A 23,379-nucleotide genomic window follows, 5' to 3' on the forward strand; every position below is an offset into this window, starting at 1 on the left:
GATAATTCATAAATATGTGGATAGACAATAGGACACATAGATAAAAATGGGTAAATAGATTACCGCAATTTTTAGAATTTCAAAGACAACTTTGTGGGCTACTTCTCCTGCTTTGTCACCAACGGTTTCCTGTAACAAAATACGCACATCATTCATCAGTAAATAACTAATACAGGGTAAAGACTTTATATCATTTAATTCCACAAGACTTAACTCCCTCCAATCATTGTATTATTTGCACTAGACTATTTGCACTATGCAACTTTAATTTCAGTTTGTAGACCAGAAATTATTTGAAAAGGATCAGATTTGTCTACCATACTCACTTATCACAAATCAAACATTAACCGTGTAATATCTATCATCAGATACCTCACAAAGTCACATTCAAAGCAAATGAAGTAGAAAATACATTTAAGCACCTAAAAAAACTGTAAAATATATATGTGTTCATTCGAGACTGCAAATGCTATTTTTTTCATTTTAAAAAGTGTTGTAAAGACACGACACAAATGACAAATGTCATGTTTTCTAAAGTAATTTATGGCTGACGAACATGTTTATGGCATATACATTTATTTTTCCACAAAGTGAGTTAAAGAGTAAATGGACACTTATATGCAGTATTTTTGTCCCCCGGGTTTTCTTTTTACCAGGAATTCCTTTGTATCCAGAATTTGATCAACTGTACAGCCTGCATCTTTCTGTAAACATGATGAGAAAAGTTACATTGAAATTATTCAGATGTGGAAATATGGTTTAGTGACAAAAAAACCAAACAAATACATGAAATACAAGAAGAATTGTTTCTAACCATTTCTAACCCTAAGCACCATCTCTTTTATTGTTTTATTTTGTGTGCCTGTATGATGTTTCTCCAACAAAATTCTTATTTAAAATTAAAATTATTTTTCTGTTCTGACGGAGCAGTCAAGATAATACCTTTTTTCTTGCAATTTTTATTTCATATTTCATTCAAATGTAAGACAAAAAACATTGTATATATTGTAGTTTGATTGAATAGTTGATGTTCAATCATATTTAATTTGATATAATTAATTTCCTATTTAGTACATTCCTTTGCATTCAATGTTATCATAAAATGTCTCAAATGATCCATATAGTATATCTTCTATAAAATACATTATGTGTTTCATGTGTGTTACATTATACAACTTTAACATATTTATAAAAAATGCATACTGCTGCCATGATAAATAAAATCTAACGGGTATTTCAATATATTTGAAAGCATTACCAGAGCTATGTGTAGTTCTTGTAGAAATGCTTTGTATAATGCTTCGTTTTGTTGATCCTGCAAATTAGACAAGTATTATATCACTTATTCATCTCAATATATTATTTAAAAATAAATGTGATCCACAAAAAACTATACTTTTATTTTTGTTATTGTTTTTTAAAATGGCAAAATAACAAAAAAGTGAAATAGTCTATTGGTAGTTTTCGGTTCTTGATTTTTGTATGAAATACTCAAAATCAGTTGTTATCATGCATGTACTGAATTTTACATAGCATAGACATTGAGAGGATTCTAGGATTATGTGCACTTGTTTGAAATCAGGAATGCTATGCATTGGGCAGCTTTGTGATGTAACCAGTTTTGCATAACTTTGAAAGCCTCACGCAAAAAAATGTGAATGATTTAAATATTAATTTTGTTAAATATTTATTTTATACATATTTTCTTGTGTAATTTCTATCCTGCCCAAAAATTACATTTAAGTAACTAAAATGACATGCTTTACCTTTCCTTGAGCATACAAACAAAGTAATTTCTGCAGTCTTAACAGAGTAGCAGGAGCATCAACCTTTAAAAAAATAAAAAATAAAAATAATCCCCAAAAAGTCAACTGCAAAAGTAGCATATTTAGATGGCACATATCATGGATTATGTACTGCACCTCACGCAACTACATTTTTATCATCAATATCTTCCTATCCAAAAAGAAGCGTATGAAGAAGTTTTTCAAGCAATGCCAAAGTTTAGCGAACCATATGGTATAATGTTATAACAATCACAAAGTAAAAAAATAACACATTGAAAATGGACAACAGTAAAATACAGAAACATAAAGCAGAAACAACTTGTTACACTGTTTTGTCTCTGTCCTTGGAATATTATGTTATTGAGTTTTGTATTTTGCATTACATAGTTTATAAGAATGAAAATTAAATACTTACACTAAGGAGTTTTTTAAGACAGTCAATTGGAATATCATAGGCATTTGAGTAATCTACTGTAGAGAAATAAAAGGCCAAATTATTTGATTTGGTCAAAATACAAAACAGCAAGGAATCACCCGCTATGGAATCTCTGGGATCTTTACCGTTAACTCTAGGTGCCCCCAGGTTTTTGTGGTATTTGTTGGTTTAGATGGTTAGTGCAAAATGTGTACCCAAATTAATTTTCTTACGTTGGATTCCATAGCTATATTATCATTATTTCTGTTCAACTCACCAAGGCAGGAGGTTAAAGCCCCCAAAAAGACAACAATTGCAATTTTCATGATGAGGAGTAGCGAGTCTTTCAATGAAAGTCTGAAGTTCGGATGTACCGTACATACATTGGAAGATATGGTATTTATACTATAGGATCATGATTGCATCATTAGCTGACATTAAACATAAATCTTTGTTCCTAAACTTTGCTAAATATCACATCCTTTTTTAACTCTTAGGTTTAGAGTTACAATGCATTAAGAGCTTAACACAAATACTCATGCTGTTGTTAGTGTTTAATGTTCTTGTAATGGAGGAAGTTTGCAAATACCTTTTTAGACCCTGTTTACTGAGGTTCTTATTCTATATTGTATTTTTGGAATCATATTTCATGGTTTATGATGTAAAGATTCTAATCCCTTACTAAGATAGTAACATGAACTCATTTTATGTCATCACAAACACATGGGACCTTTACATGAATGACTTTAAATACTGGCAATTTACTAAATCATTAATTAAAAGCAAAAGAAGAATTAAGTAAATGCTCCTGAAGTATACTTCATTTACATTCATACTATCTACGTGGGTCTATCATTGTAGACTCCTTTATTTCCACAAATGTATTGTCTGGAATCAGTCAGAAAGAGAAAACAAATGCAAGAGAATTGAAATTTTTAACTAAGTAGGTACTCAAGACATGTACTAAGTTCATGATGATATACACCACAACCTAACTGAGGAAACAAATATACGGAAAACCAAAAAAATGCCTTTATTTAGGGAGGACAAAAACAATTGCTACCGGGAAGTAACAAGGAAAAGGAATTCTCAGGTCAGAATTCAAAGTTTCCTGTTAATCCCGGTAGCACAGGAAATATAAAAAAAATATTTAGGAAGGGCAACAAACAATGGACTCCAAGACCCTGCTACCAAACTTGACATCATCCAGACCGGCAGGCTGTTAGCAGTAATGCTTGACGAAGGTATGAACATACTTCCAAACTGCAGCTTTGCAAACCTGCTCAATAGGCACTCCAGGTAAACTTCCAGGCATCTGCGAACATCCAGGCAATGGAGCCGGCATTCTTTGTCATTACTGGGGTGAGGACAGAAGACCGGTAGGACAATATCCTGATGATAATGGAAAGGTGACATGACTTTAGGAAGGAATTCCGGAGGCCTACGCAAAATTACTCTATCCTCAAACAGCTGAAGATAAGATTTTGAAATGGATAAAGACTGGATCTCGGCTACTCTTCTAGCTGATGTCAAAACAATCAACAGGCCCATCTTCCAGGTGAGAATACTGATGGGAATATCTTCGAGAGGCTTGAAAGGAGGAGAAGTGAGGCTAGAGAGGACCAAATTCAAGTCCTGAGAAATCCAAGGATGTGAGGCTAACTGTTCAGTCGATAGAGAGCTAAGAGCCGACCACATGGACCTTCAGGGTGGCTGGTCCGTCCCTTACGGAAACCCGCTAGAAGGAACTCTAGGATGTTGCTGATACAGACAACAGCCTCCTGGAGCTGATTGTCATAACACCAAGAAGAAGGACTTGCAGATCTTTTTTTTTTTGTATACATCTTTATTTTCTTAATATATAAAAAGACAGAAAGACCATTTACAGACACATAAAAAAAAATATATATAACGATACGTCCATAAAAAGCGATATTGTCGAACAATGAAGGTAGCATATCTATGTTTAAATACATTTAGAGTCCCAGACATATCAAACATAACAAAATATAAAAAAAAACACAGCTGCCACTTGACGTTATGAGGTTATGAGGACATGTGTTCTCATTGCTAACTTACAACATAATCTATACGATCTTATCAAGGGTGTAAGAGGCCGACAATCCCAGGCACCACGATCAAATCCCATCGAGAAAAGGAAGTTATTCTATATCTTTATCCATTTTCTCTCATTTTTCTAGCCAAAAATCCCATAGAGCAGATTTCTTTTTAGAGTAGAAATATGATTTATGAAATTGTCTTTCCATTTTTAATTGAAATTACTTTACCCCAGGGAATAGGGAGAGTTTTTTTCCATGAACGAGCAATCGTAATTTTCATAGCGATAAAACAGTGAATAACAAATAACGACTTGCGGATCTTATTATACCAGAGATTGATAACTGGCTTCTGGCTCTTCATCAGGGTCTCAGCTACCTCTTCAGAGAGACCAGCCTGAATCAATCTTTCCCTCTCAGGAGCCATCCTGACAGACTGAAGCAGGTGGGATTCGAGTGGAGGACAGGCCCTTGATGACATTGGGGGCTCTATGGACAGATAGATCAACTCCGGGTACCAAATCCTTTTTGGCCAGTCGGGAGCTATCAGAATCACACGACATCTGTCCCTCTTGATCTTCTGGAGCGCTCTGGTGGTGAGAGGAAGAGGAGGGAAAATATAACTCAGATCGTAGTCCCAAATCTGAGAAAAGGCATCCAGAGCTAAGGGATGGCCTGTTGCAGACAGGGAATATAATAGAGCCAGCTTCTTGTTGGCTACCGTAACCATGAGGTCGATCACTGGAGTCCCCCAGACCTTCGTGATCTGTAGAAAAGTTGCATAGTTCAGGGTCTACTGTCCGGGAAGAACAGATGTTCTGCTGAGGAAATCTGCAGTGATGTTTTCTTTCCCATGGATGAACACTGCCGAAAGGTGGTAGTGATGGAGTTCGGCCCACCTCCCGATCCTCTGAAGAAGATTTCCCAACTGAAGACTTCTTGTGCCTCCCTGCTTGTTCAGGAAGGCCACCACTATGCTTTTGTCTGGAACAATTCTGACTGTCTTTCCCCGCAGACTGGACTGCCAAGAAAGGAGTGCCTTCCAAACAGCAAGGAGTTCCAGCATATTTATATGAAGGTTACACTCCTGGGTCAACCAAAAACCTTGACTGAATTCTTTGACCATCGTGGCTCCCCAACCGGATAAACTGGTGTCTGTGGAAATTATAGTCCAAGTTAGCTCGGTCCAGATCAGACCCAAATCCAGCCTCTTCACGTGAAGCCACCACCGGAGGGAGAGACTGGGTCCATACAGATGACTGTAATGACCCAGAGCGCCCAAAGATTGTGTTCAGGAGTTATTGTGCGGTAACGGAGTTGGACAGGGCCTGGTGCAGGGTGACTGCACTCTCCAGGGTGTTGAGCACCTAGGGTTGTGCGGCCACATACCAGCGCCCTGACATAACAGCGGATGTTGTCCTGTTCAAAACAAAGTGATATCCTGCAAGCATCCTGGAGCAGGCATGAAACATAGCACTAGAATCATGTGCAGGATGCTGCAGGCTGGGCGTAGGGAAGCTAAGCAGAGTAATAGCAGAGACATAGCAAACAAGGGGGACAGAGCAAGCAAGAAACATAACAAGACAATACATACATGGTACAGGACACCCCTCTACCGGGGCTTCAAGACAGGATACCCCTCTACCGGGGCATCAGGACAGGACACCCCTCTAACAGGGATACAGGACAGGACAACAAAGTACAGGGCTGACAAGACTGACCAGGCTACACATGACAAGACTACACAGATACCACAGGACAAAACAGGACTAGCCTAGGACTATAAGATAACAATTGGAGATTCTGTCACATCATATGGCCATAGTATGCTTAGCCCACCACTACGCCAAAGTACTCCAATGTATGGTGGGTCCTAACACTAAACCCTGCCTACTGAATTACTAATAAACTGAAACTAAACATTGAATCTAAACACAAAAACAAGGAGGACATACCTTTAGACTGCTGACTGAAACAAACAGAACAAAAGGAAACAGAGCTGAATCAAAGAGCAAAACCGGAATCAAGGAATCAGAAGCACAGAACAGAGAATATGGAAATCCAGGAATGGACCAGAGCAAAGGGGAAAATCTAGGAAGACGGGGGGAAAGTCTAGCGAGACGGGGGGAACAAGAAAAGCAGCTCCGCAGCCTGAACGGAGCCTGACAGTGGACTAATGTAGATTGGAATGATCCCCAGCCACCGTCAGTGTTCCCCTCTGTGGTCATCATCCTTACTGCTGAGCATCAAGATATGATGTAATTTCTTGATAAGTGGTATACTTAATGGGGGACATAGCAGGGACTTAGCCAGGCTGCTTGGAGGCAAAGATGGCACAGACATGCTGTTTGGGGCAATATTTATTCTTTTATAGTAGTCTCTACTGAAGTCAGTCGTAAAAGTCACCAGCCATTATTTGGCCTTAATATCTTTATATGGACAAATGTTTATTCTTATTCACATTTTAAGGCCCTCATAGATGCGTGTCTATATACACTGTTTATATATGTTTTTGTCGGACATTCGTTTTGTCTTCAGGCAATAGAATTCAGCAGTTGGAATATTTGTAATTGCAGGGTTTACGGTATTTTTAATTTTATAGGATTGTTATGGAACTAGAATATATCAGCAAGAAACGCTTATTGCTTTAATGAATATAAGCTGGCCTCGACCGTGAGAGACGCAAGTAGCAGTGTATTCCGTTATCTATATTTTACTAACCGCAAGGAAAGTATCTAATATTTGCTTCTAACTGTTTTCTTTTTTTCTGCCTATTTCCGCATAGTTTCAGGATTACCCAATTAATAAGCTTTACGTAACCTGACGTCCCTTTTTCCGGGGACTATATAATCTATAATATAAACAAAATAAAGCAGAGTGATTTTGGACCTGACCCAGAGTGTGTCGTGTGTCTTATTTCTCTCTCCGTGCACGTACATTTATATTTATATAATTTGGAGCAGTTCAACAATTGAAGAAAGGCTTTATTGGAAAGCATCCAAAACAGTTGGTGCCCAATGTGGGGCTTGAGGAAGTCGTACCTGTCGGAGGTCCCTCCCGGGGAGAGTTCACGCCGTGAGCTGACGATTGGACCCTGGGACTGCAGCCCAGTTACAAGGTAAGATCGTTTCTTATCTACCTTGTGTGTCACTCGTTACTCACGTCTGTATTCGGAGGAGGGAACTCAGGTGGTTAACGCACCCTCGAGAGGCAATAAAAGAACCCCATGTAAATATACTGTCGTAGTCACTTGTTGAACTGTGGTGCCTCCCTTCAAGTCTACACCTGATCAACCCAGTTGCTCTGATCCCAGACGGTGCCGTAAGACTAACACTATTTTGGACAGCCCAGTCGCCTGTCCCCAGTACATAATATTACTACAGTGTGTGTGTGTGCCTCGCTCGTATTAGAAGGTTTCAGACAGTTGCGGACAATGTTACGATACCGTTGCGGAATGGGGAACGATAACAGCGTTCCAAGTGGGTTCTGTACTCCCTCCCAATTAGTTGCTGACAGACGAGGGAAAAGATATATTAAGCAATTATCTAAGTTGGAAAAACGATATAAAGTACCCAGAGGAGGAACCTTATCAACTTGCACCTGGCAAAACCTCCTAAATTAAAAAAGCAGGAAAATTAGACGACGACGGATTGAAAGATACTGTTAAAATCTGGCTACATTGTAGCAAAGAATTTAAATCGTTAGATGCGAAGAAATGTATGATGAAAAGCACTCAAGATATCTGTGTAAAATTCCAATGTCTCATACGCCACCTCTCTATAATGGCGCCGAGTCGTCGGACAAGGGGTGGAGCTGCCCAGCCTGTAATGCAATGACGTCAGGAAGCCGTCGCTCTTGTCTGTACTGTGAGGCCCCCCGCCCCCTGTCTACTCCGGCTACTGTGTCATGTCTGACACAGACACCAGCGCCATCTTGTGACGCACTTCACCAACTGTCTTCAGTGGAAAATCCCCACCAATTGCCTGCCCCGCCTTCTATGTTATATCCGGTACAGGCATCGGCGCCATCTTTGTTAACTGATAACGCCCAAAATTCTGGCCTACCTCCAGCTCTGTTATCTTCTATGTCTATTCCCACAGTGTCATTGTACCCAGTAGTTAATCCGGATAGCACATTTGTATTACCTATCTAGATTACAGCACCCAGACATATGGTCCCAATCATGATAATGGCAAGCGGTGAGGAAACAAAGAAGGAAAATATATCTACTAGTGCTGTTATGCTTCCGGCCCAACACCAGGCTGAGGAAGGCCTACTACTCCAGGAAAGCAAAACACTAGAAAAACCTCAAGCAGTACTATTTCCACCCACTCTTCCTGTAGTTACACCCCCGGTACCTACACCCAGCACTACTGTCCCGTTAATGACGATGGGCCCGGTCGTCAGTGCAGAAGGGGAGGAAATAGATACGACCGAGGGCGCAACAGCTGCCCCGACCCAATCCGATGCCAACAGCGTTATGGTACTTAAAAAGGGAAAAAGGTTACCTAGACCAAAACCAATAACTAAACCCCAAAGAAGAACTAAGCCCAAACACACACAGTCCCCCTTGGTGGGTTTTGACCCACCTGTTCTCCTTGTTGAGGAGATGGGAACTAGGCCTAAGCACCAACCTATTTTCACTGATGAAGAAATAGGTACTCATGACAGTCTATCAGAAGAAGAGGGCTCAGAGGAGGAGAAATCCCGAAGCATTTACCATGGCTTACCTTTTGTACGTTCCCCTATAGGCCATCGCCGTATAAGACATACTCGACAATCTGATACCGAACAGCCCTCAAGTACGTCAGCCCCTCAGCCACCATCCATTGGGAATACAAATCCCAATAATCTGTTTTCTCCTCAATTCGCTGAAATTATGTCTGCAGCTATAGTGCAAGCCACCCGACTCGCCACAGAAAGTTCTCCATGAGATGGTCTCTCTTCTACGGAACCGCCTTCAATCTGCAACAACTGTATACAATCGTCAAAGATCTCCCTGAACCTGATACTCATCCAATGCCATTTTATCGAAAAGTTTCACAGGCCTGGACTACCTATGGATGTACCTGGTCTGACCTTGTTAGTATTGTCCAAGCCAAAGCAGGAGATTATGCAGATCGTATTCTCAACCAAATTATACGAGACCCATCTTATCTACCTTGCGATCCCAGATCCACTGAATCAGGTCAACAGTTTATCAAGCAACTGGAAATCTGGGCGAAGGACAGATTGTCCGAACAAACAGTATCTCTACAGGATATAACTCAAGAAAAAAGAGAGTCAGTGGAGAAATATGTCTACAGAATCAAACGACATTTTCGTGATCTAGGATTCTCACTCCAAGAAATGGCACATATTCGTATGTTGGGTCGTACCTTTGTAGACGGCCTCCGTTCTGATCTCAACAAAGTACTCACTACCTGCCGCCCGGAATGGAGGTCAATGGATCTCGAAGTTCTTATACAGGTTGCTAAAGGATTGGAGGCAGGAAACAGCAAGAAAAAGTCTGCCATCGTGGCGGTAATGACCAGAGCCGACGCCACTAATAAAGCCACGGACGGACAGCGACAACCTCGTAAATGCTATGGATGCGGAAAAGTCGGTCATCTTAAAAGAGTATGCCGTAGTCGCCATCCGTGGGCCGCTTATCAAGCCCAGAACCAAAACCAGAACACTCCTCCTCCACCTCCTCCTCCTCAGCCATAGGAAATAGGCGAGCAAATGGAGGAGGGGGACTCTATTTGCATGGCCGTCTCCGCCCCTCCTTCCGGCCCTTCCCCTAAGATCACTCTTGATGTAGCCGGAAAACCTTGCTCATTTTTTGTTGACACTGGCGCTGCTCGTAGCGTGCTTTGTGAGACGGATGCACACCCATCCTGGTTATCTGATATACAACTCCCCTGTAGTGGGTTAGAAGGTGTGGTTCAACACAACCCACTCACACGCCCCTTACCCGTCACAAGCTCTTCAATACATCTGCCTTCATCTACTCTAGCTCAATTTGTGGTCAGTGCCACGTGCCCTTTCAATCTTCTAGGAGCGGATTTTCTCAGCAAAATCCAAGCTAATATCTCTTTTACTGACAATGGAACTGTCACTCTCAATACTGCTCTCGCCCCTGAAGAAACCTGTATGCTTATGGCAGTAATACATGATCCACCTCAAGATGAGCCCCAGACTTTCTAAACAAATTGTTTGACAATCTTCCAGCTATTTTGTGGGCCTCTGGGCCTATGGATATTGGACGACTCAACGTCCCACCAGTACAAGTTGTGCTTAAGGATCCTAACGTTCTTCCATACAAGGCCCAATATCCTTTATCAGTGGCCCAACTAGATGCAATATCTATTCAAGTAGCTGCACTCCTAGAATCTGGTGCAATAATAACTACTACTTCTCCTTGCAATACTCCGCTGTATCCAGTCAAAAAGAAGCAGATCAAAGGCCAACCCCCAGTGTACAGGATGGTACAAGATTTACGCGCTGTCAACGAAGCCACGGTTCTGGATACCCCTATTGTGCCAAATCCACATACTCTTCTATCCAGCATTCCACCAACGGCATCCTGGTTCACTGTAATTGATCTTGCTAATGCCTTTTTCTCCATTCCATTACACCCTTCGTGTCAATATCTTTTTGCATTCACACATGCTGGTCGGCAATACACCTGGACGGTGATGCCACAAGGAGCTCAAAACAGCCCGTCCAGTTTCAGCAAAGCTATGTCTTCTGTGCTTTCTTCATGGCAAGACGCTCACCCGGAAGTTGAGCTCCTGCAATACGTGGATGACCTACTTTTTTGTGCTCCAGACCCATCCATGTGTCATGAAACTACCCTGGACCTACTCTATTTTCTAGCTACAGCTGGCTGTAAGGTCTCCAAATCGAAACTACAGTTATGCCTTCAAAAAGTGATTTTTCTGGGACATTGTATTACCAAAGGCCGTAAACACCTTACAATGGCACGGAAAAAGGCCATCCTGGAGTTGGCTCCGCCAGAAACTCCACATCAGCTACAGACCTTTCTGGGTCTCATTTCATACTGTCGTCCCTGGATTCCCGACGCTTCTGTTCTAATGCAACCACTATATGACTGTATACCTCGAGAACTACCAGCAATTTTTTATTTAACACCAGAGGCACTGGACTCATTCGACGCTCTACAACAAATGATTGCCTCATCTCCAGCTTTAGGAATTCTGAACTATTCTCTTCCGTTCCGTCTCTATGTTATGGAACGGCAAGGCCATGCCACAGGCGTTCTCACTCAGATGCACGGTGGTCGACATCGTCCCCTCGGATTGTACTCCAAACGATTGGACCCAGTTGCTCGCGCGACGCCTTCCTGTGTAAGAGCTATTCATGCTGCCAGCTGTCTTCTGGATGTCACTTCAGATATTGTCCTCGGACATCCCTTGACAATTCTAGCTCCACATGACATCTCAGCTATTTTACAACAGACCCAACCCAGACATCTCACTGCTCAGCGTCATCTTCGTCTCCAAGGGAGTCTGTTGTTGCCCGACAATGTTACTATTCAACCATGCAATGTTCTCAATCCGGCTGCCCTCCTTCCACTTCCAAGGGGGGAGTATACTGATATTCCGTCTACGGATTTTATTGATCTAGCCACAGAAGAAGATCTTCAGGAACAGCTATTGTGGCATACACAGTCATCAAATGTCGATTTTCCAGATGTACCACCCGAGGACGATCCACATGATTGTCTGACCATGATGCAAGCGGAAGTCGGTTCACCTCCGAACATACAGGATACCCCACTCTCAAACCCAGAATGGACCCTATTTGTGGACGGCTCCAGATATGCCGATGACAAGGGTCACTTCCATACGGGAATGGCGGTTACGACTGACACCACTGTACTCTGTGCAAAAGCTCTACGACCGGATCAGTCAGCTCAGGAGGCTGAACTAGCTGCCCTCACCGAGGCCTGCATTATGGCTAAAGATTCTACCGCAAATATCTATACGGATTCCAGGTACGCCTTCGGAGTTGTACGTGATTTTGGAGTCATCTGGAAGGCAAGAGATTATATCACTACAGCAGGGACTCCAATCAAGAACGGGAAAGCAGTTGAAGCTTTGATGACTGCGGCCCTACTCCCGAAACAAGTTGCAGTGATCAAAGTTAAGGCACACTCACGGGCTGCCAAAGGCATCACACAAATTGACTCCACACGAAATACTTTTTGGAAGTAGCCCTAGGCTAGGACAGTACTTCCCACAACAGTTGCAAATGAATTATGAAACAATGGCAAAATATGTTATTGCTTTGACTACTCAATTATCTTATATACATGCCCAAGTTTTCTCTTCTATTCCAGATCCCAATATCTTCGAAGGTACTCACTCTCTATTGCCTGGAGAGTGGGTGGTCGTGAAGAAACACGTCCGATCTACCCTGGAGCCGAGATTCGAGGGCCCTTTTCAAGTGTTACTAACGACTCCTACCTCAATAAAAGTTGAAGGGAAACCCACCTGGATACACGCATCGCATTGCAAGAGAGTCAAAGGATACGACCCTCCAATCAATGACTCCTAGAATGCATATTCTGTGCATCCCATTATTATTATATTTCATTTTCCAACATACATGGGGAAAACCAGCCCAAGCTATCAGTCACCAGGGGGGTCGGGTAGCCATTACGAGAGATGCAAAACAAGCAGGTCCTCCCATTTTTTGGTACAACTCCAGTAGCACAACAGTAGCGACATACTCATTCCAATTTTGTCACATTATAGATTGTGTTTCTAAACGCTACACCAATGTATATACCGGTGTGATGACACAAGAAGGGGATACCACAGACAATTTTGACCCCAGGTATTGTGATGTTCAAATAGGAGAATGTGTTGGGTACATATGCTATGTTGGAGGGCAATGGGGGGACAACTGTAGGTATTGGGGCTCTGTAATAACTAATTGAGGTACCAAATGGGGATATAAGCCCCCTGAAGCCCTAGCCCTCAAAGATCAATATGGTAAATCATTGCTCTCACGAATGACTCTCATATCCACCGGAACTGGTGATAACCAACGATACACCCTTACTATAGAGAATCCCCGGCCAACTGATGCTCGAAAATATATTTTCGGGATTTACAAATATGGTTTCATGAGCGGCAAGGCCCCCTTCTATCTTAAAGATATGTACAATAGTTTAGAATGGAAAGAGCCACAAGGTAAACCATCAAACCAACCAGTTTCGGAACCACCAGGAATCCCATATATGGTCCAGCGTGCCATTCTACACATGATAGCTATAGCGAATCCCACTTATGATGATACTGTAGCCATAGAAACTGGATATAATGATATTAATCTATGGCTCGAGTGGATGCAATATTCTGCTATTAAGCACAATAAGTCCAATTGCTATGTGTGTGGTAAAGCCCGTCCACATCTAGGTACAGTACCCCTACAGTTGCCCTATCAGTCACTGTTATGTCTATTGAGTCTTTATACCAATACCAGTAACAAATTCACCGAATGTGAGAAATGGAAAAGAGAATATCCTCTATTAATCGAGGCTCCCAAGCTCAACGGAGGAATTACCATATATTCTGGCACTTACATTTGTATTTCAAACACCAAAGGAACAGGCAAATTTCTTGGTAAATTCTCTAATGGTAATTGTGCTGAATACAGCAATTTGACCGGTTCCCCCACACAGAATCAAGTATATTCTCTGGGAGACATCTATTGGCTATGTGGAGACATGAAACTGCGCACGAGATTAGAAGGTAGTTGGACTGGTGAATGTGCACTGGCCAAAGTTATAATGCCGTTATTTATAATGTCGGAAGAGCCAGAAGCTGTTGAGGCCCAGTCTACCCTGTTCCGTAAGAAACACAGTGTCTCAAAAGCCCCCGAGGGAAGCTTCGACCCACATGTGTATATAGATGCAATAGGAGTTCCTAGGGGGGTCCCAGATGAGTATAAAGCCCGAGATCAAGTAGCCGCTGGTTTCGAATCCATTTTTCCCATTGTTACAATAAATAAAAATGTTGACTGGATTAACTATATCTATTATAATCAGCAGAGATTTGTCAACTACACCCGAGATGCACTCCAAGGATTTTTGGATCAATTGGAGGCTGCAACCCAGATGACTTTTCAGAATCGTATGGCATTAGATATGATTCTGGCAGAAAAAGGCGGAGTCTGTCAAATAATTGGAGAAACTTGTTGTACTTTCATCCCAGATAATACAGGCCCGACGGAAAAGTGACCGCGGCTATTAAAAAGTTAAATTCTCTAGGAGACGAATTAAAGCGCAACTCCGGAATCGATCATCCATGGGCCGAATGGTTTGGCTGGCTCAAAGGATGGAAACAAGCTCTGGTCCAGCTGGGAATAATTTTACTGATTATTGTGATTATTGTCGCTTTTATGCTATTATGTGTAGTCCCTTGTCTTCGATGTCTATGCGATAAAATGCTTGCAGTAGGCGAGACTACCCGGTTAATGCTTATGTACGATGACACGATGCCAAGCTTTGCATCTTCTTATGAAACACCATTTAGTTCGATAGTTCCCCCTGACGGTAATCCCCGCCCCGTGTAGGGACATATAGATCCGAGGGACATGTCCAAGACCTGAAACCGGGATTTTATCCAATAGGGATAATTTGTCGCCACTGCAGGTGAAGAGGATGCGGGATTATGTCCGGTAGGATCTGTCAGGATTAGGGACAGTCGGCCATCGTATATTCAAGGGGGGACTGTTATGGAACTAGAATATATCAGCAAGAAACGCTTATTGCTTTAATGAATATAAGCTGGCCTCGACCAATAAAGGGTTACACCTCACGCAGATACGTGAGAGACGCAAGTAGCAGTGTATTCCGTTATCTATATTTTACTAACCGCAAGCGCCATTCTGGCTATATCTAGTTGCAGGAAAGTATCTAATATTTGCTTCTAACAGTTTTCTTTTTTTCTGCCTATTTCCGCATAGTTTCAGGATTAACCAATTAATAAGCTTTACGTAACCTGACGTCCCTTTTTCCGGGGACTATATAATCTATAATATAAACAAAATAAAGCAGAGTGATTTTGGACCTGACCCAGAGTGTGTCGTGTGTCTTATTTCCGTGCACGTACATTTATATAATTTGGAGCAGTTCAACAATTGAAGAAAGGCTTTATTGGAAAGCATCCAAAACAGGATCTGTGTCTAATTCCAGATCTAAAAAATTGTTAGCATTCTGACATGGTTAATTGCAAATTAACATTGTTAGCATTTAAATATACAAAAAAATTTCCAAATCTGAAATACTACCTTACCTAACGAATAAAATAATAAGTCACCTATATACCATCCATAGTAAGTTAAGTTCAGAAAGGGCTTATTTTTACCATAAATATAGATCTTCTCCTATGCTGCTATAAATAAGTTGGTGTATGAGAGGGCAAATTTGGTCTCCATTGCTGTTCCTCTGATCTGCAAATTAAAACGATTATCAAACAAAAAAGATCGTGAGTTAAGAGTAAATTAAGCTTTCATTGCTAGAATGCCATCTATATTTGGTGAACACAGATATAAAGCGGTTACAACAATTTATGATTCCAATCTACATACATTGACTGATTCAAAACATCTAGGCTATCTCTCACCTTTTTGTGATTTTGACTATAAGTTGTAGATAAAAGTCAACCAAATGGGACAAGCCTACAGATGCTAGATACAATGGGACGCCCAGAGGGATTAAAGCAGTCTTAATGGACTTTTGGGAGATGGCAGAATGCCGGGAAATACACCTTTATTAAAAATAACAATAAACACCAAGCCAAATCACAAACTGAAGCTCAAATGAGAACAAAGACGTAGTCAGGAACCAGAGTGGTTAGTCAGACAAAGCAGAATCAGGCGTACAGAAAACCACAATGTCAGGAATAAGCCAGAGTCAGAAACCAGAAGGATAATCAGCCAGGCTGGTCATATACAAGGATCCACAGAGAAATAACAGGAATGCAATTAGAGGTCTACATATTTAGTTGTGTTTTGGACAATTACAGCCCCCATTGTCCACTTGTTTATGGTTAAACTCACTATTTTGGATATTGTTGGAAACATGTCTGAAGATTCCTTTTTAAAAAACATAGTTCAGCTTTCTGAAAAATATTTGTAACCATTACACTAGTATTAATTTTGTAGAAATATGACTGATTTTAGATTAACAAAAACTTTTTTTTAGCCTTTTGTTTCTGTGAGGATGCTTCCATTTGAAAACTGTTTTATTCATCCATGACAAGAAGTGTTTTTTTTACAGTTAAATCAAGTAAATATTTATTGACATCTAATAAAGTGACAGTCAGCCTCAAGGTGGCAACCCTCAGCCCTGCCACTGCATTGCAGAGTCGCAGGTCTGTGTGCATCAGCTGTGGAGCACTGACCTCCGTCTTTGTGGCAAGTCTGTGCTAAAGCTTTTGAGCAGGGAGAGCTGAGCACTTTGGGTAACACTCCAAATGCCGGTGGTGCCTAGAGGGCCTTAAAGAGCTAGCTGGAATCTGGAGAGTGTCATTGTGTATCAAAATCACCCCACCAGGCAACAAGTAAGCAAGTCCCGGAAGTGCAGAAAGGGAGGAAAAAAGCAGTTAACAAAGTTGTGTAATAATATTCTTGCAAACATGACATTTTTGGTTGGTGCTTTTACATTTTAAAGTGTGGGAGGTGCCAAATATAAGATACGCCAAATACTCTAGATATACCCCTGATCCTGATGCTCCACGTCTTAAGCATATGCATGGCATGGTACAGGGTGCTATGGAGCTTTCTGAGGTCAGATATCTTTCTTTTAACCGCTTCACGAAAAAGTCCGTACATGTACGGGGTCACAATGCACAGCATTCGTGACAAAGCCCTTACATGTACGGGCTGCCCTTTAATAGCTGCAATGACGCAGCGTTGCAGGATCCACGGCCATGGACCTACTGTTTATTTTATATGCTTGTTTTTTCTGCTTCTTAAAAACATGATCCTGGCGTTATTTTATTTAATTTTTTGCCACTTTTCCATGGGATAAAGATGAGGAAAGAATGAGGAAGTGCTTTCTTGATCATTGGTAGAGCTTGTTCAGGTAAGGACTTAAGTGCTTAAGATAGAACATTCTCATCAATTAAATGGTGTTATTTAGAAAGAGGAACAAGGACGTTAATCTACAGTATTCAATAAAATGTAAATCAGAACACAGGGAGCACCGCTGGAACCTAATCAACAATATACTTCTTTCCCAGAGAACTGACCACCTGCAGAATTTTCTGTGTCCTTAGGGCACTTAATTTGGTGTGTTGGTTTTTGTTTTAATATATTACATTTTTCATTTAAATGTGTGATATCCCGGGGCAATGGAGGGACAGTGGCATCTAGTGGTCAGTTAAGTTAACACATGTGAAATGTGAGATTGCATAAGAAATATAATAATGTATCCTAATATCTGGAGTTTCTTTGGTATTTTTTGAATATATTAGTTCAACCATGATTTCCTTTTCATGTTATTTGTTCCCACACAAATGATGTATTGTTTCAGGACAAATATGGATTGCTATTGATAATAATTCATATGTATAGTCTAATATTTAGTATTAACACAGAGAAAGAAAAATCACATTGTTTTTATATTGGCAGTAAATTAGTTAAGTTGATAAAATATATCCCAGAATATGTTCGGTAATGTATGTTTTAAAAGGGGGATTTGAAAATAGTTTGGGAGATGTGGTATACTGTTGCTTTAAGGAAGGACACTCTGGACTGTTTGTGGGGAACTCTATGGTCAGTGGCCGTGTTAAGTTTGGTTTCAGTTTCCTTTTTGAGTGTTATGTTTGCATCTGAGCTGAATAAAGAACTGCTCTGTGTAACTACTATCAAGTAGTGCTGGCTTCTGCTCTCAATGTTCAATACTACACAAAGAAAACACTACAATAATAATAATTGTCTTTATTTTGTAAATAGTTAAGAAGTAAAGACAATGTTGATATATAAAGTATAAAACATTGGCCAGTTAGACTTCAAAATATTTGGAAAATACTCTGTAGGTCTTTTTGTAGGGCTCAGAATCATCTGCAAGGTGAACTTGTTCATATTCACCTGTCTACAGACACCAGAAGCACCTAATTATGAGCATTTCAGTTCCCAAAAAACTCACAACGTGTTTCACAGGATTTACCTACTGCATTAATACCTTATGTAAGACTTACCATCCTTTTTAAAAATTGGTCTTAGTTACTTGTTCATTCTATGAAAATCCTGAGGGCCTTTATTTTGTTTTTATAAAAGAAGTAGTAAGGCCAGTGATTTGTTCCCAGGCTGTACCTGATAATCTCAGTTTGTCAAATTAGTCTTAATTGTTTTGGATGCTGTAATATGTGCCTTTTACTGCTGGTAATACCATTTTGGGTTTGGTAGTATTTGTGTCCCACGCAACTTGTCTGCTTTAACTGTTTGAAACAGTATTTATGGTAAGGCCACATTAAAATAAAGTAATTTTGTTAATAACATTAGAGATCAGAAATTACCATGGGAGCAAGTTATTCAAATATCCTGCTTGAAGAAGTATGTCAACCAGAGGCACTTTTGGTGAAAAAGAAGGAAGAAATTAATGATACCTGGAAGAATTTAAAATAAAGTTAATGAATATATAAAGAGGAGCTATAGGGGCTGTACCTTGATAGGAAAACTCTCATGATTACAGAGTCTGGAGAAGGCTGCTTTACATGCTACTCTAATTATGTGACAACTGAACATCCCAATTCATGCTTTAAATTCCAGTATTTCGTAGTTGGAATTGACACTTAAAGAATAAATATTTGAAGAATCTTAGTGGATGGATAAGTGAATTGAAGCCAGCATAACCTGGGTCTTCTGGAGGGGGCAGATGGCTAGCCTTCTCCCTACCACTATGGGCCCTGGCCTTGTTAAGACTTCTCTGTGTAGGTACAGGGGGTCAGTTTCTACTGATTTTCCCCCTAAACTAAATTATTTGTTCCAAGACATCTCTCTCACACAGCTTTCCTAACAGGCACTGAAATAAAGTCTTAATGTAATCAAAATATACTTTACTGAGGGGATGGTGAATATGTGGAACAGCCTCCCAGCAGAAGTAACTTGAGGTCCACAGAAGCCTTGAAGGCCAAAGAACATTGACTATTGCCCCTTAAACCTTATAGTGTGTATACTGGAAGGATGGAAATATGATTAATCACCAGAGGTCTGTTCAAAGTCCTTTGCCTGGTCTAAAGCCAACACTCTATAAAGAAGAATCAACACAAAGACCACAGAAGCATGTGTTTTAAAAACAATTCAGCACTAACAAACTTATTTTGTATTTAACAAGATTTTTTTGAAGTTTTTAAATGCATTGATGTTGGGTATGGCACACATATAACGATTGTTTTGTTTAGCATGTACTTGGTTAAAATGTTAGTGATCATCATTTACCAGGGAATACACATATTTTGTTTTTTGTTAATACAAATACGTTTACTTAACCCCTTAATGACAAAGCCCTTACATGTACGGGCTCAAAATGCATTGTTTTCAATGGGTTTAGGGACCACCCATTGTCCTTAAGGGGTTGAACTTTGTGACATTAAGGAAAGAGACAGAGGAATTTGCTGAAGATTTTATTTATTCATTAAAATTTACATATGTAACTACATATAAGTGGCTTGGTTAAGAGGATCAGATGATTTCTTCTTTGGTATTTGATTTTAAAATGGCAGGCAAGTCCTGAAATAGAAATTAAACAGAGTTTATAAATTGCATTAAACCATATTTAAAATTAATAAAAATACAGTAGATGAAATAGGCTTATGTGGTCATAAGACCCTTGTCACTACACTGCTTATGTCTGTCAGGAGCCATCTATGCAGCTTCTACAGAGGAGATATCTGGATTTGATAAACAGCCTTCTGCCTGCAAAAACTATACAGTCAAGAAGGGTATCCAACCGGCAAAAAAAAAAATGTCAATCTGGTCATTCAGCAACCCTTACAGGGTGGGCACTCGGCCAAACAGGCTATACCCACGGAGTTTTCCTAGTTATGTATACTTAAGGCAAAATAAAGTGTAAGTTCAATGGAAATCTTCATATTTCAAGGAGTAACTTACAATGACGTGAAAATCCTTCAGCCTAGCAGGTTTTTCAGACCACCCACTGTCCCAGACAAGTCTAATTTAATGTTGCCCTGTTGAAAATATTAGACATGTTTATTACAGCAACCATAGTTTTAAAACAAAGGCTGTAAATAGCAAACTCTGGTGCTAAAAACACATAACTTCCCTGTTCAATTATATATTAACTGCAATCAACATGTTTATGAAAATGTAAATATATTTTATGCATTCTATAGATTTGTATGATGTTTTCCAGTAAAATAGTAGCAACTACAGTATTACATCATTTGTTTATGGCCAACAGATTTTAATAAAAACAGGCAATATGGGCGGGCATTACACTAGGTTGTGGTTAAAAAAGAAAAACCTAAACAAATTAAAATAAATGGAAATCATATAGGCCTATTGGGTGGTTTCCAAATCAGAGAAAGGTATAAATATATAATTTATATATATGTGTAAAACTGTGACTAAATGTGTTAAAAGTCATAAAAAAATTACGTACATATACATATATGAATATAGTTTTAAAAGAGTTCCCTCCTTGTCCCACCCTTTTGCAGAAGTACTAAGATAATGGAGCTAATACCAAGGAGAAACTGACTACAGAAGAAGACAGAAGAAATAAGACAGAAGAACAAGAAGATGCAAGGCAAGAAGTGGAGGTGCGGTAAAAGAGACACCGCGGAGAAGGTAGAGAGACATTGAGAGAGCATGTGAGTGAGTGAGTGAGTGAGTGAATTTTTTTTTTTTTTTACCAATGGCTGGATTTACTTAATACTCCATTAACCTCATACCCCCCCACAATTCTTACACCTCTAACTTTATCACTGAATTTGTCCCTTGACTCTACTACACCTTCAATCTCTCCTAAACTCTGTCCCCAACAACTTGTGTTTCCTCTTGCTTCTCTTCCTTTAGCCCCTTAACCCAACTTTCTAACATTTTATGTTTTTAAGGTTTTATTCTGGTTACCTGGTTGTGGGAGAAGATTTTGGCACAGATCTGATATTAAATGGGAGTGCTGAGACATGATACTCAGTATGCTCCCCTATTTTACATGAAAAATTGAGTAAGGTTTTCTTACCAAAGCTTCACTCAGTTTGATTAGCAGGTCTCCCTAATTGTGGAATAACAAAATACATGTAGTTTAAAAAATAACCTTCTATAAATAATTAAAGAAAATATTTAGTGGTCACTGCTATAGTCTTACCGCAACTTGGCATACAACATTCAAAACAGTTCCTGTAACCTCCAGGTCATCCTATAAAGGTAAATACAAAAATCAATAACGTATATACTGTATCTTACTTAGTACCATATTTGCTCATTTATAAGACGACCCTGATTATAAGACCCCCCAAAATCTCAATATTAATTTAGGAAAAAAAAGAAAAAGACTAAATATAAGACGATCCTATAGGAAAAAAGTTTTACTAGTAAATATTAATTCACGTTAGCTATCTTTTCATATTTAATAAAAGCTATGATTGAGAATTTTTTTTTGTTTGTTTTTATTTCCTTTTATTTGCCAACCTGCACTCAGTTACGCACATCTGCCGCCAGACTTGCCACTCTGCCTCCATGATATGCCTTATACCCCCTATATGCCAATCTGCCTCCAGAAATGCCTTATACCCCCATATGCCACTCTGCCACAAGGCATATCATGGGACAGAGTGGCATATAAGGAGGTATTTAGCATTTCTGAAGGCAGAGTGGCATATAGGGGGTTAAAGGGCATTTCTGGAGGCAGAGTGGCATACAGGGGGTAAAACAGGCATATCATGGGGCACTCTGCCTCCAGAAAAGCCTTATGCCACTCATACAACACTCCCTCCCCCCGACTTAACAGTGCTTTTGACTCCCTGGTGTCTGGTGGGGTCAGGGGGTGTTCCGCCGGAACTTCTATGAGCACCGGAAGGGCATGTGACGCTGGTGCTGCGTCATAGAAGCTACGGGGAAGGTATGTGCAAAAACATACTTTTTTATATATATATATCTAATGTTAGTGGGCATTTTGAGAGCAATACAGTTCTGTCCAACAATTATTTAGATACATTCATAGATATGTGGATAGACAATAGGACACAGATAAAAATGGGTAAATAGATTACCGCAATTTTTAGAATTTCAATGACAACTTTGTGGGCTACTTCTCCTGCTTTGTCACCAACGTTTTCCTGTAACAAAATACGCACATCATTCATCAGTAAATAACTAATACAGGGTAAAGACTTTATATCATTTAATTCCACAAGCCTTAACTCCCTCCAATCATTGTATTATTTGCACTAGAATATTTGCACTATGCAACTTTAATTTCAGTTTGTAGGCCAGAGCTTTTTTGAAAAGGATCAGATTTGTCTACCATACTCACTTATCACAAATCAAACATTAACCGTGTAATATCTATCATCAGATACCTCACAAAGTCACATTCAAAGCAAATGAAGTAGAAAATACATTTAAGCACCTAAAAAAAATGTAAAATATATATATGTGTTCATTGGAGACTGCAAATGCTATTTTTTTCCTGTTAAAAAGTGTTGTAAAGACACGACACAAATGACAAATGTCATGTTTTCTAAATTAATTTATGGCTGACGAACATGTTTATGGCATATACATTTATTTTTCTGCAGAGTGAGTTATAGAGTAAATGGACGCATATATGCAGTATTTTTGTCTGCAAACACCCAGGTTTTTTTTTTTTACCAGGAATTCCTTTGTATTCAGAATTTCATCAGCTCCACAGCCTGCATCTTTCTGTAAACATGATGAGAAAAGTTACATTGAAATTATTCGGATTTGGAAATATGCTTTAGTGACAAAATAAAACAAAACATGAAATACGAGAAGAATTGTTTCCATTTCTTGAAATTATTCTTTTACACGGTTATAAATGTTTTAGTAAAACCATGTTGGCCACACATTATGCCATACAAATACTAATATTTATACTGCTATAAATAATGGA

General features: G+C 39.7%; 1 long non-coding RNA gene across 1 annotated transcript; it reads right to left on the minus strand.

The window, feature by feature from the left end:
• Positions 1–19,893: 19,893 nt before the first annotated feature.
• On the minus strand, positions 19,894–22,588 carry LOC128492679 (uncharacterized). Its single transcript, XR_008354120.1, has 5 exons — positions 22,517–22,588; positions 21,613–21,663; positions 21,487–21,519; positions 20,394–20,470; positions 19,894–20,012 (listed from the first exon to the last, which is right to left on the minus strand). It is a non-coding gene; the product is annotated as an uncharacterized LOC128492679 (long non-coding RNA).
• Positions 22,589–23,379: the final 791 nt, after the last annotated feature.

Source organism: Spea bombifrons, chromosome 4, assembly GCF_027358695.1.
Source record: "Spea bombifrons isolate aSpeBom1 chromosome 4, aSpeBom1.2.pri, whole genome shotgun sequence".
Classification (NCBI taxonomy): domain Eukaryota; kingdom Metazoa; phylum Chordata; class Amphibia; order Anura; family Pelobatidae; genus Spea; species Spea bombifrons.